The sequence below is a fragment of the Petaurus breviceps genome, unplaced genomic scaffold (genome assembly GCF_028583685.1).
Source record: "Petaurus breviceps papuanus isolate PSGF00001 unplaced genomic scaffold, PetGlider_PUasm1.0 582, whole genome shotgun sequence".
In the NCBI taxonomy this organism is placed as follows: Eukaryota; Metazoa; Chordata; class Mammalia; order Diprotodontia; family Petauridae; genus Petaurus; species Petaurus breviceps.
Genome location: NW_027186390.1, coordinates 10364682 through 10376506, shown reverse-complemented (window position 1 = coordinate 10376506; position 11825 = coordinate 10364682). Strand labels below are relative to the sequence as shown.

Here is an 11825-nt window from a genome sequence, read left to right as displayed (position 1 = left end):
ATCAAAGTTGAACTATTTATATTCCTATATGGAAAAATGATAATTGTAACTTATAAAGCTTTTCTCAGTATGAGAATAGTTGAAGGGAATAGAAATGTATGTATGTATATATATATCTGCCTATATAGGAGGGTATATGGGGATATGGATACATATGTGAATGTGTGTATATATGTGTACAGGTATACATAGATAGAGGGTACAAGACCAATTTAATAGGAAGGATGATACTTAAAAGGTGAAATTAAGAGGTGAGAGAGGAATATAATGTGAGGAGATAGGGAGAGAGAGAATGGGATAAACTATATCATATAGAAGAGGCAAGGAAAAATGGTTACAATGGAGGGGAAGAACAGGAAGGCAAAAGGGAATGGGTCAACCTTATTCTCATTGAATTTGGCTTATGGAGGGAATTACATACACACTAAATAGGGTATCTCACCCTACGGGAGAGTAGGGATGAAGGGGATGAGGGGGGAATGATGGCATGGAGGGCAGACTGGGGGGAGGGAAGTTGGAAGCACCCATTTTTGAAAAGGGATAGGATCAAAATAGAGAATAGAACAAGGGGGAGGTGGGATAGGATGGAGGGAAATATAGTCTGTCTCAATATATCCACTATGGAAATGTTTTGCATAGCTACACATGTATAACCTATATTGAATTGCTTATCTTCCCAGTAAGGGTGGGTGACAAGGAAGGTAGGGATTGAATCTGGATTTCAAAGTTTTACAATCAAATGTTTAAATATATATATATATATATATATATATATATATATATATGTACTATTATTAATATTATTTTACATGTAACTGGGAAATAAGATATACAGGCACTGGGACATAAAGATCCACCATGCCCTACTGGAAAATGGGAGGGAGGATGGGTGAAGATATGGGAGATAGCAGATTGGAGGAGGGGATATCCAGTGGGATTGCTATTTTAGGATGGTGGGTAGGGGAAAAACGGGGAGAAAATTTGTAACTCAAAATCTTGAGGAAATGAATGAAGCATTTGATTAAGTAAACAAAAAAGAATGTTGGAGGAAGGGGAAGGAGGAAACAAAATAGAGAATTGGGGTCACTAACCCTGATTTCTGTAACTTAGGTAGCTGCTGTTACATCCCACACTTTAACATCTTTGAAAGAAAATTCAGTTATTTTATGCTATAGAATTACATATTTAGAGCTAGGGCCACTTAAACCAGCTGATAGAAACAATTGTTAAATTTTTAGTGTGAGAATTTAAACCTTAGAAACCCATAAATGCTACAAAATAGAGGTTGTTTTATTGTTTTCTTGTTCATTTAAACTGGAGAAACTGTGAAGAAATTAATAATGAAGTTTGTGTTCAAAGTGTGTCCTGAGTACTTTTTTTTTTCCAGAAAAGCTAGTTGTTAAATATTTATCAGCACAACTCTGTTTTGAAGGGACTTGAGGCCATCTAGTACAAACCTCTCATTTTATAGATAAGGAAATGCAGACCTAGAGAGTTTACGTGACTTTCCGAAGGTCATGCTGCTAATAAGTGGCAGAACTTAGATTTGAACTAAGATCCAATAACACTAAATTTTTCCCCTGCACCATATACCTTGGCCCTTTCTTGATGCAACTTTTCACATTGTCAACAAACATTTTTTTTTTAGTATTTTATTTTTCCAGTTACATGTAAAACTAATTTTTAACATTCACTTTTCAAACTTTGAATTCCAAATTCTCTCCCTTCCTCCCTTTTTTCCCTCCCCCACCCCCTCTGGCCACTGAGAAGGCAAGCAATTCAATCTAAGTTATTCATGTGTAGTCTTGCAAAACATTTCCATAATAGTCATGTTGTGAAAGAAAACATGTCCAAAAAAAAGCCATCAAGAAAAATAAAGTAAAAAACGTATGCTTCAATCTGTATTCAGACACCATCAGTTCTTTGTCTGGAGATAGCATTTTTCATCTTAAGTCCTTCAGAGTTGTCTTGGATCACTGTATTGCTGAGAATAGCTAGGTCATTCAGAGCCAATCATTTTACAATATTGCTTCAACAAACATTTATTAAACACCTACTGTGTGCTAAGTATTGTGCTAAACACTGGGAGTACAAAGAAAGGCAAAAACAGCTCTGGTCTGAAAGATCTCACAATCTAGTGAGAGAGACAATATGCAAAAAACAAAACAAAACTAGGAACATACAAACTATGTTAGGAAAAACTGGAGATCATTTCAGAGAGAAAGTACCAGGACTGAGGGAGATTAGTAAAGGCTTTTTGAAGAAGGCAGTTTAGCTGAGACTTCAAGGAAAACAGGGAAGCCAGGAAGAGGGGATGAGGAGGGTGAATGAATTAGGCATGGGGGAACAGCCAATGAAAATTCATGGAGTTAGGAGATGGAGAGTCTTGTGATGTTCTGTCAGCAGGAGCAAGGAGGCTGATGTCACTGGATCATGGAATATGTGAAGGGTAGTAAACACAGTGTTGATATTAACTTGCCTTTGTGGGACTGAGGCTGTGATTTCATCTCTGTTGAAAACTCTTGATCTCTGGTTATCTGTAGGATCAAAGACAGAATCCTCTGTTTGACTTTTAAAGCCCTTTGTAACCTGGCCCCTTGCTATGTTTCCAGTCTTGAAATGACACACAAGAAATCACCTGTGATGTCGCTGGTCCTCTTTGAAAACAAAGAACTAACAACAACAGCCTTCTTATACTCTGCTACTCTTCTGTAAAACCTTTTCCTAATCCCCCTTAATCCTAGAGCATCCACTTGGAGAGGATTTCCAATTTATCCTAATTATATCTCAGACTGAATGTAAATAGCAATTATTTCCATTTTGGCCAAAAATCCTGAGGGTCTTCCCCTCCCAGACTGATATTTTTTATTTTTGACTACGTAAAAGAGGCCATTTCCTGCCTTATTTCTTACCTAGTCTTAATCACTGAATGAATGGGTGCTGCCTCAGTCAAACTGAGACCTATTGAGACCTTAGTTTAAAAGGGCCAAGGCCCCACTGCATGAGGGGCAATTCCAGGCATCCTGATCTGTATCTTGCCACTTCACCCAGATGGCTTCAAAGGAGAAGTGAGGCTGATGACTGTGCATAGCCCTCCCTCACTTAAATCCAATTCACTTGGACATCATGGCGTCACCTCCTCTTCTAGAATGTAGAACAAACAATAATCTTGTTTGTACATAGTTGTTTATATTTTGTCTCTTTACTCCTGCAAGGTAGGTAATATAATTATCTCCATTATTACAGCTGAGGAAATCAATGCAGAGATTTTTTTTAAAATGACTTATCATGTTCAAACAACTAGGAAGTGACTGAGGTTGGATTTGAACTCAGGTTTTCCTTTCCAACCATGGGGGAAGGGGAGTAGAAAATCTGTGTATGTGTGTGGGGGGGAGTGAGGAAGAAGGAAGAGGACATGGACTATATCATCTGTAAAATGAAGTATTGGGACTAAAGGATCTCTAAAGTCTCTTGCAAAAATTAAAAATCAAATTGCAATTAAAAACCAAATAAAATACCTTCTGGCTCTAAATTAGGTGATGCTTTAAAATTCTATGATTCTGCTTTTACATTATGGTTGTGCAGATAGGTATGTCCTGAGAACAGTATATTCCTGCAAAGGACAGACTTGGTCGGGGTGCTAGGTATGATAGATAGGGGATCAACTGTGGTCCCAAGTTCTTGGAAGGAGGAGGGTCAGGACATCAGAAAGATTGGGTGAGGCAATGAGAGGTGGAAAGCTGACATAGATAATATTTTCCTATAACATTATTGACCAGCTGTTATTCTGTTCTCATTGATTCTCCCTATATTTGAGTTAGTCCTCAGCCTTCCTTTCAAAACAGAATGATCTTTTACTTTTTTTTCTAACAGACTTTGTTTTAAAACCTTGTAATATCTTTGTAGTTTCTCAGAATTCTCTTGAGATTCTCTGTGTGACCTTGGGCAAAGCACTCTTGTCCCCAATTTTCTCATCTATAAAATAAGAGAGGTGTATGTGATGAATGTTAAGGGCTTTTCCAGGTCTAAGTCTAGGTTCTAATGATTCTTCTTCAGTTGTGGAGCCTGGAGTCAGGCTCCACATAAGAGTCTGACTGGTGCTAAGAAAAACAAAGGGATGATTCTTGATTCTTCTCAGCTTCTAACACAGACAAGCCCCAAGGTATGTAATTTTGCAAGTTTCACTTTCTAGGAACCAGATGGGAAAGTAAATATTGGATTTTGGAAAATTTCTGAGATGTCACATCATACTAGTTTGTACCTTCTCCTTAAGTCCTCATATCCCTCCTTCCACAGATTGTCCCTCATACCCCCTCCCCATGGATGAAATGGAAAAGGAAATGCTGTTCTTTATTATATCTATAAGCCTAGTGTTCCCATGAACTCTCCTTGGGGAGAAGGGAAGAAGAAGACTATTATTTCATCCCTGTTGGAAACTGCTGGCATATATGCTCTGTCCACTGATGCAAATCTGTACCTTGCCTGTAATGTATAATTGTAGAAAGTTGTCCATGAATTGGGAAGTTAAGTGACTTGCTTAGGGGTGACACACCTAGTATGAAAGGTAGCTAAGTGAAGAGAGTCAGGAAGAGCTGGGTTCTAACTGAAACACTTTCTTATCTGTATGACCCTAGGCATGTCATTTAACCTCTCTGCCTCAGTTTCCTCAACTGTAAAATGTAGATAATAGTAATAACACCTACCTTGCAGGGTTATCATGGAAATTAATTTGATATTTTTGTCCTAGATTGCCAAATGGAATATGCAAAAATTATTAGTTGGTACAAAATAGTAGGATATATGTGTATGTATATCTTCTATCTCTCTTGTTTGCCACAGAGAAGTAATATCCTATCCTAAATACACTGTTGCAAGATTTAAATTTTCTCCTTCTCCTTGGATGAGAGGAAGAAGCTATCTGTTCAAAAAATTATCAAAGCTTCACAATTCTTTGAGTTGCATAGGGAGGTAAGGTCCACTCTGCTTGGACTAGGAAAAATCTCATCTCTTTCCATTTAGAATTAAATCCTCCTTTCTCAACTCTATGCATTCATAAGCGAACAAATTCGTGGTAGATATACATACAGTTTTTAAAATAACAGCTTCAAATAGAATTTTCAACGAAAAGTAAGCAATTAAAGAAATAAGCTTCCAAATCGTGGCTCCTTTGCCTGGTCATTGAGAAAAGACAAAAAGTAATTCTCTCTCATTCCTCCTCTTGGTGGTAAACAAGAAGTGAGGGGTTGGACAAGTGAATGAAAGTAGCTTCTCTTTTCCAGAGGATGTAGACAGGAACCGGGTTTAACTCACCAGGTCATCTGCAGTCCAGCTACTTGCTGTCGTTTCCTAACTCCTCTGGTTGATCGTAACTGATCGCCTCTCCTGAGTAGCCAATCTCTTTTCTGTTCTTGGTCTGATTACTGCCATTGTCCTCCACTTGTAGCTGTCAAATGAATACCAACTTTATACCATCATAATCTCCATACTTGGATGTTTCTAAGTGGAGCCCCAGATTGTCATCAATTTCCTATGGCTGCCACTATTGTGTAGTAAGTCCTTCAAAGTTAAGAGCACTGGGGTCTTGGAGAACACAATGCTAGCAAACACTTGTAGCCTCATGGGCTATATTTATATATCAATATCTATTTATACACATACATATACATGCACACATATATGTACACACATGTGTGTGTAAATATAGATGTAGAAATAATACAATATGGATGAAGCTATTGCAAAATTAGATGAAGCTAATTGCAAATCAAGATTTGAGTATGCATAAAATGATATACAGACCAGCTGTTGCTTCAGCTAGAATGCAAGAAAAAGAGCATGCTATCCAGGCTTTTAAACATTTATTAATCATTTCTCAGGCAATTCTGAGTGCCAATAAGTCTATTTCAAACCCGATGATGTGATTTGTTCCATTTGGTATGGTCTTGTGTCATTAGGGAGAGAACCATAAAATAGGAATTGGAAGGAGTTGATATACGCCTGCCTTATTTCAAGAACAGATTGGGATAGAAGATAAGCAATACTGGCTCTTAAGGAATCAAACCTAAGCATAAAAGAGAAGCTTCAGACAAGTAGTATGTGTCTTACCATATAAAAGCAGATTAAGTACAGTTTTTTGGACTTTTTGAATTCATTCATTGACCAATAATACAACTTCTTTCTTCCATACATCTGACCCATGAACTGATGGGTTTAGGCAGATGGGCTCTAAACTTACTTCAAATTCTAAGTACATGGCTTTAGATCAATGTCATAACAAACATCAAGATAAACTCCAAATGGATAAATGACCTAGATCTAAAAGGTCATGTAATAAACAAAATAGAGGAGCAATGAAGAAATTACCTTTCAGATCTGTGGAAAGAGGTCATGACTAAACAAAGGCTAGGGAATCCCACAATATAAAATGGATAATTTGATTATATAAAATTACTAAGTTTTAATACAAACAAATGTAGTTTGAAATCAGAAGGGAAACAAATAACTTGGGAAAAAAGTCTTTGTAGCAAGTTTCTCTGATAAAAGTCTTACATTCAATGATATATAAGTAACCAATTCAAATTTGTAAGACTAGGAATCATTCCTTAATAGTCAAGAGATATGAACAATTTAATTATGTATATATTTGCCATAACGGTCTTTACTTTATTAGGAGTTGTGGATATAAGAAAAAAAAAACATTCTTAATTTCCATAGTGCCACTATTTGTACATCAATACATTTATATAAACAAATAAAACAGAATGAATATGTCTTATTCATCCATTGCAGTTAGATGCTTTCATGACAATCATAGCTAGCATTTATATGGCAAATTAAGGTTTATAAAGAGCTTAAGATATGGTGCCTCATTTGTTCTTCAAAATATCCCTGGGAGAGAGGTGTTATTGTCACTTCCATCTTACAGATGAGGAAACCGAGGCAAATAGAGGTTAAATAACTTGCCCAGGGACACAAACTAGTATCTGAAGCTATAGTTGAACTCAGATATTTCTTGACTCAGGTCCAGCAGTCTAGTCACTGCACAATTTAGCTGTCTGATTTTTTAAAATTAAACTTTATGTTTATTTTTAGTTTACATCATTCATTTCCACAAGATTTTGAGTTACAAATTTTCTACTTCTTTTTCCCCTACCCACCATCCCAAAACAGTGATCCTACTGTATACCCCCTCCCCCAATCTGCTCTCTCCTATATCCTCCCCCATCCCACCTCTGACTTTCTGGTAGGGCAAGATGGATCTCCATACCCCAGTGCCTGTATATCTTATTTCCCAGTTGCATGTAAATAATAATAATAATAATAATAATATTTTTTAAACATTTGATTTTAAATTTAAAATTCCAGATTCTTTCCCTTCCTCCCTCGTCACCCACCCTTACTGGGAAGACAAGAAATTCAATATAGGTTGAACATGTGTAGTTATGCAAAACATTTCCATAGTGGATATATTGTAAAAGACTGACTATATTTCCCTCCACCTTATCCCACCCCCTACTTGTTCTCTTCTTTACTTTGACCCTATCCCTTTTCAAAAGTGTATGCTTTTAACTACCCTCTTCCCCAACCTGTCCTCCCCTCCATCATCCCCCCTCTCATCTCCTTCCCTCCTACTCTCCTACAGGTAAGATACCCAATTTAGTGTGTTTGTCATTCCCTCCCTAAGCTAAATTCAGTGAGAGTAAGGTTGACCTATTCACTTTCACCTTCCTGATCTTCCCCTCCATTGTAATAGTTATCCCTTGCCTCTTCTATATGAGATAATTTACCCCATTCTGTCTCTCCCCATCTCCTCTCATTATATTTTTCCCTCACCTCTCAATTTTACCTTTTAAGTATCATTCCCTCCTATTCAATTGATCCTGTGCCCTCTGTATATGTATACCTGTACACATATATACACATACTCACATATGTATTCATATATACCATCCTATATAGACATATATATATATATATATATATATTTCCTTTTATTATCCTCATACTGAGAAAAGTTTCATAAGTTACAATCATCATTTTTCCACGTAGGCATGTAAATAGTTCAACTTTGATAAGTTCCTTATGATTTCTTTTCCCTGTTTACCTTCTTATGTCTTACCTTCTCAGCTTCGCTGGCTTCTTGTATCTGAATGTCAAATTTTTTATTCGACTCTGTTTTTTTATCAAGAATGCTTGAAAGTCCTCTATTCCAATGAATGACCATCTTTTTAGTTTTGCTGGGTAGGTGATTTTTGGTTTTAATTCTAGCTCCTTTGACCTCTGGAATATCATATTCCAAGCCATTCTATCCCTTAATGTAGAAGCTGCTAGATCTTATATTATCCTGACTGTTTACACAATATTCAAATTGTTTCTTCTTGGTTGCTTGTAATATTTTCTTCTTGATCTGGGAACTCTGGAACCTGGCTATAATATTCCTAGGAGTTTTCTTTTTGAGATCTTTTTCAAGAAGTGATCAGTGAATTCTTACAATTTCTATTTTGTCCTCTGGTTCTAAAATATCAGGGCAATTTTCCTTGAGAATTTCTTGAAGGATAATTTCTAGGTTCTTTTTTTTGATCATGGCTTTCAGGTAATCCAATAATTTTCAAATTATCTCTCCCAGATCTATTTTCCAGGTCAGTGTTTTTTCCAATAAGATATTTCACATTGCCTTCTATTTTTTTTATTTGTTTGGATCTGTTTAATTGTATCTTGATTTCTCATAAAGTCATTAGTTTCCATTTGCTCCATCTAATTCTGAAGTAATGATTCTTTTCAATGAGCTTTTGAAATTATTTTCCATCTGGCAAATTCAGCTTTTTAAGGCATTCTTCTCCTCATTGGCTTTTTGGGCCTCTTTTGCCATTTGAGTTAATCTATTTTTTTAAGGAATTGTTTTCTTCAGTCAAGTTGTTGACTCTCTTTTCATGATTTTCTTGCATCATTCTCATTTCTCCTTCCAATTTTCCTCCACTTCTCTTACTTGATTTTCAATATCCTTCTTGCACTCCTTCATGGCTTGTAATCAGTTTATATTTTTCTTGGAAGCTTTCGGTGCAGGAGTTCTGATTTCGTTGTCTTCCTCCTATTCCATGCTTTGATCCTTTTTGTCCCCAAAAAAGGAATCCAAAGTCAGATTACTGTGCTTGCTTCGCTTTCTTTGGTTGCTCATGTTGCCACTCAATTATTTGAGTTTTGAGCTCTTTGGCACAGTAGAACTTTGCTTCCAGAAAGGAGAGCTTTGACCCAAATTGCTGGTGGTTTTGCAGCTGCCAGAGCTATTAGAAGGGAACCATCTCTACAGCCTCCAAAAGCTCTGGCGCCTGGTCACACACCACAGGACCTCCACTCAAGACCTTGATCCAGATCCAGGCAGGTTAAAGCAAGAGAAATTACCCTCTGAATGGTTGCTTGGCCCCACTACGATCTGCAGGCTGGGAACTCTGAACTAGCCACGTGGAGGTGGCTGCATGGCTGCTGTGCTTACAGTGCTTCTCACTATGGAAGCAGAGGCCAGACCGTGCCTACATCCCCCCCATTCCAACAGAGTTCTACACTGACTTTTTACTTTTTCTTTGGTATTTATGGGTTGATATTTCTGGAAACCTCCACAGCTGCTGGTGTGACACTCTCCCGAAGTCCCCTCTCTCTGCTGCTGGTTGGAGCCACCCTGGGGCTAAAACTGTGGGCTCACGTGGGGCTGGGCTTGGCTCCCAGCATGCTGCAATGGACCCTTCCTGCCAGCCTTCCAGGCTGCCTTCAGCAGAAGATTTGTTTCCCTCTGTCATTTTGTGGGTTCTGGAGCTCTAAAATTTGTTTAGAGTCATATTTTATAGGTATCTGAAGTGGTTATGGGGGAATCTCACAGAGTTTTTCTGCTTCTAAGCTGCCACCTTGACTCTGCCCCCAAACAATTTTACAATTTGATATTTTGTTTTTCCTAATTATACATAAAAGTAATTTTAATATTATTTTTTCAAATTTTGGGTTCCAAGATCTCTCTGTCCTCCTCCCTCCCCCAGGAATGCAAGCCATTTGACATAGGTTATACATATATAGTCATGCAAAACACATTTCCATGTAAATCATGCTGTGAAAGAAAAAAACAGCCAAAAACCCCCAAGAAAAATAAGCAAAGTAAAAAAAAAACTATCTTTGATCTGCATTCAAGCACTGAGAATTCCTTCTCTGGGGATGGATAGCATTTTTCATAAATCCTTCAGAGTTGTCTTGGGTCATTTTATTGCTGAGAATAGCTAAGTAAGTCAGAGTAGATCCTTATACAATATTGCTGTTACTGTGCAATGTTCTCCTGGTTCTGTTAATTTTACTTTGCATCAGTTCATGTAAGTCTTTCCAGGTTTTTAACAGTCAACTTTTTTTTTTTTTTGCTTTTAGGAGGGCAATTGGGGTTAAGTGACTTGCCTAAAGTCACATGGCTAGTTTTTGTGTTAAATGTCTGAGGCCACATTTGAACTCAGGTCCTCCTGACTCCAGGGCCAGTGTTCTGTTCACTGTGCCACCGAGCTGTCCCTAACAGTCAACTTTTTAAGGAAGAAATAGAAGCTATTAACAACCATATGAAAACATTTTCTTATTCACTAATAAAATGAAAAATGCAAATTAAAACAGCTTTGAGATTTTATCTCATATCCCTTCAGATTAGTAAATAGAAAAATAAAAGAGGAAAATGATAAATGTTGGAGGGGCTACAGGAAAACTGGTATATTAGTATATTCTTGGTGCAGCCAATGATCCAGTCATTCTGGAAAACAATCTGGTACTATTCCTTGAAAGTTATCAAACTGTTCATATTCTTTAATGTGGCTATACCACTACAAGGCCTATTCTGTAAATAAATCAAAGAGAAAAAAAGTATCTACACATTAAAAAAAAATCTTTTTATGAAGTGACTCCATGGCCCTTTCTTTGAAGACCACTGTCTTAGAGGCAGTCTTGCACAGCACCTACACATTACAGATGAAGAAATTGAGTCCCTAAGCAAGAAATGATTTACCTCTGGTTAACAGGAAACAGGTAGCAGAACATGGATTCGAACCCAGAGCCTTGGACTTCAAGTGGATCTATTCACTGCACCAATAATGTACCCTCTATTCCCAGAATGACATATAGCTCACTCACACACACACACACACACACACACACACACACACACACACTCACACATACGCAAGTGAAAAGTCATAAAGAAACTTGTTTACTCTAGTGACTTGGGGTGGGGGTGGAAGAGTGTATATGGGCATGGGTTACATAGAGCACTTACCTGCTCATGTTTCCCCTACATATTTAAAATTAAAGGTCTTATAATCTTCTTAATTATTCTATTAGAAGATTTGGGTTCATTCTGCCCATTATAGTGTCTTGGATATAGTACATAATCAGTAAATATTTGTTGAATGAATGGATAAAGAATTTGACTCATATAAATATATGTATATATAATATATATTATATTTTTATATAATAAAAGATGGCAATGGACACAGAACAAATTATTGCTTAATTTCTTACAGTAAGTAAATAGGTCCTTCTGTTTTTGAAACCCCAGGAGAATCTTCTTATGGAGAAAATGCCACATTAATGGACAAACTGGAAACTAAACTATTTTCACTGCCTGGTGCCAATGATATTATAAATCTCTTGAGTTTTGTACTTGTGGTTACTATGATGTCATATAAACCTTTTGCTACAAATATAGTATTACCTTGCTTGTCTAAACACCATGTATTAGCAAAATTCATCTATGAGATACTCCATTGAAAACCTGGAAAGAACTGAAAAAGAATATTGAACAGCCAAAA

The 11825-nt window shown here is 37.0% G+C and overlaps 1 long non-coding RNA gene across 1 annotated transcript in view; it reads right to left on the bottom strand.

Annotated features, from left to right (window-relative positions):
* Positions 1-1758: 1758 nt before the first annotated feature.
* The window catches only part of LOC138173447 (uncharacterized), a 63953-nt gene continuing 53886 nt past the window's right edge, over positions 1759-11825 (bottom strand). Inside the window, exons 2-3 of the long non-coding RNA XR_011171403.1 lie at positions 5311-5443; positions 1759-2537 (exon numbers count right to left, since the gene is read on the bottom strand). This is a non-coding gene — a long non-coding RNA (uncharacterized lncRNA). The remainder of the gene's footprint in view (positions 2538-5310; positions 5444-11825) is intronic.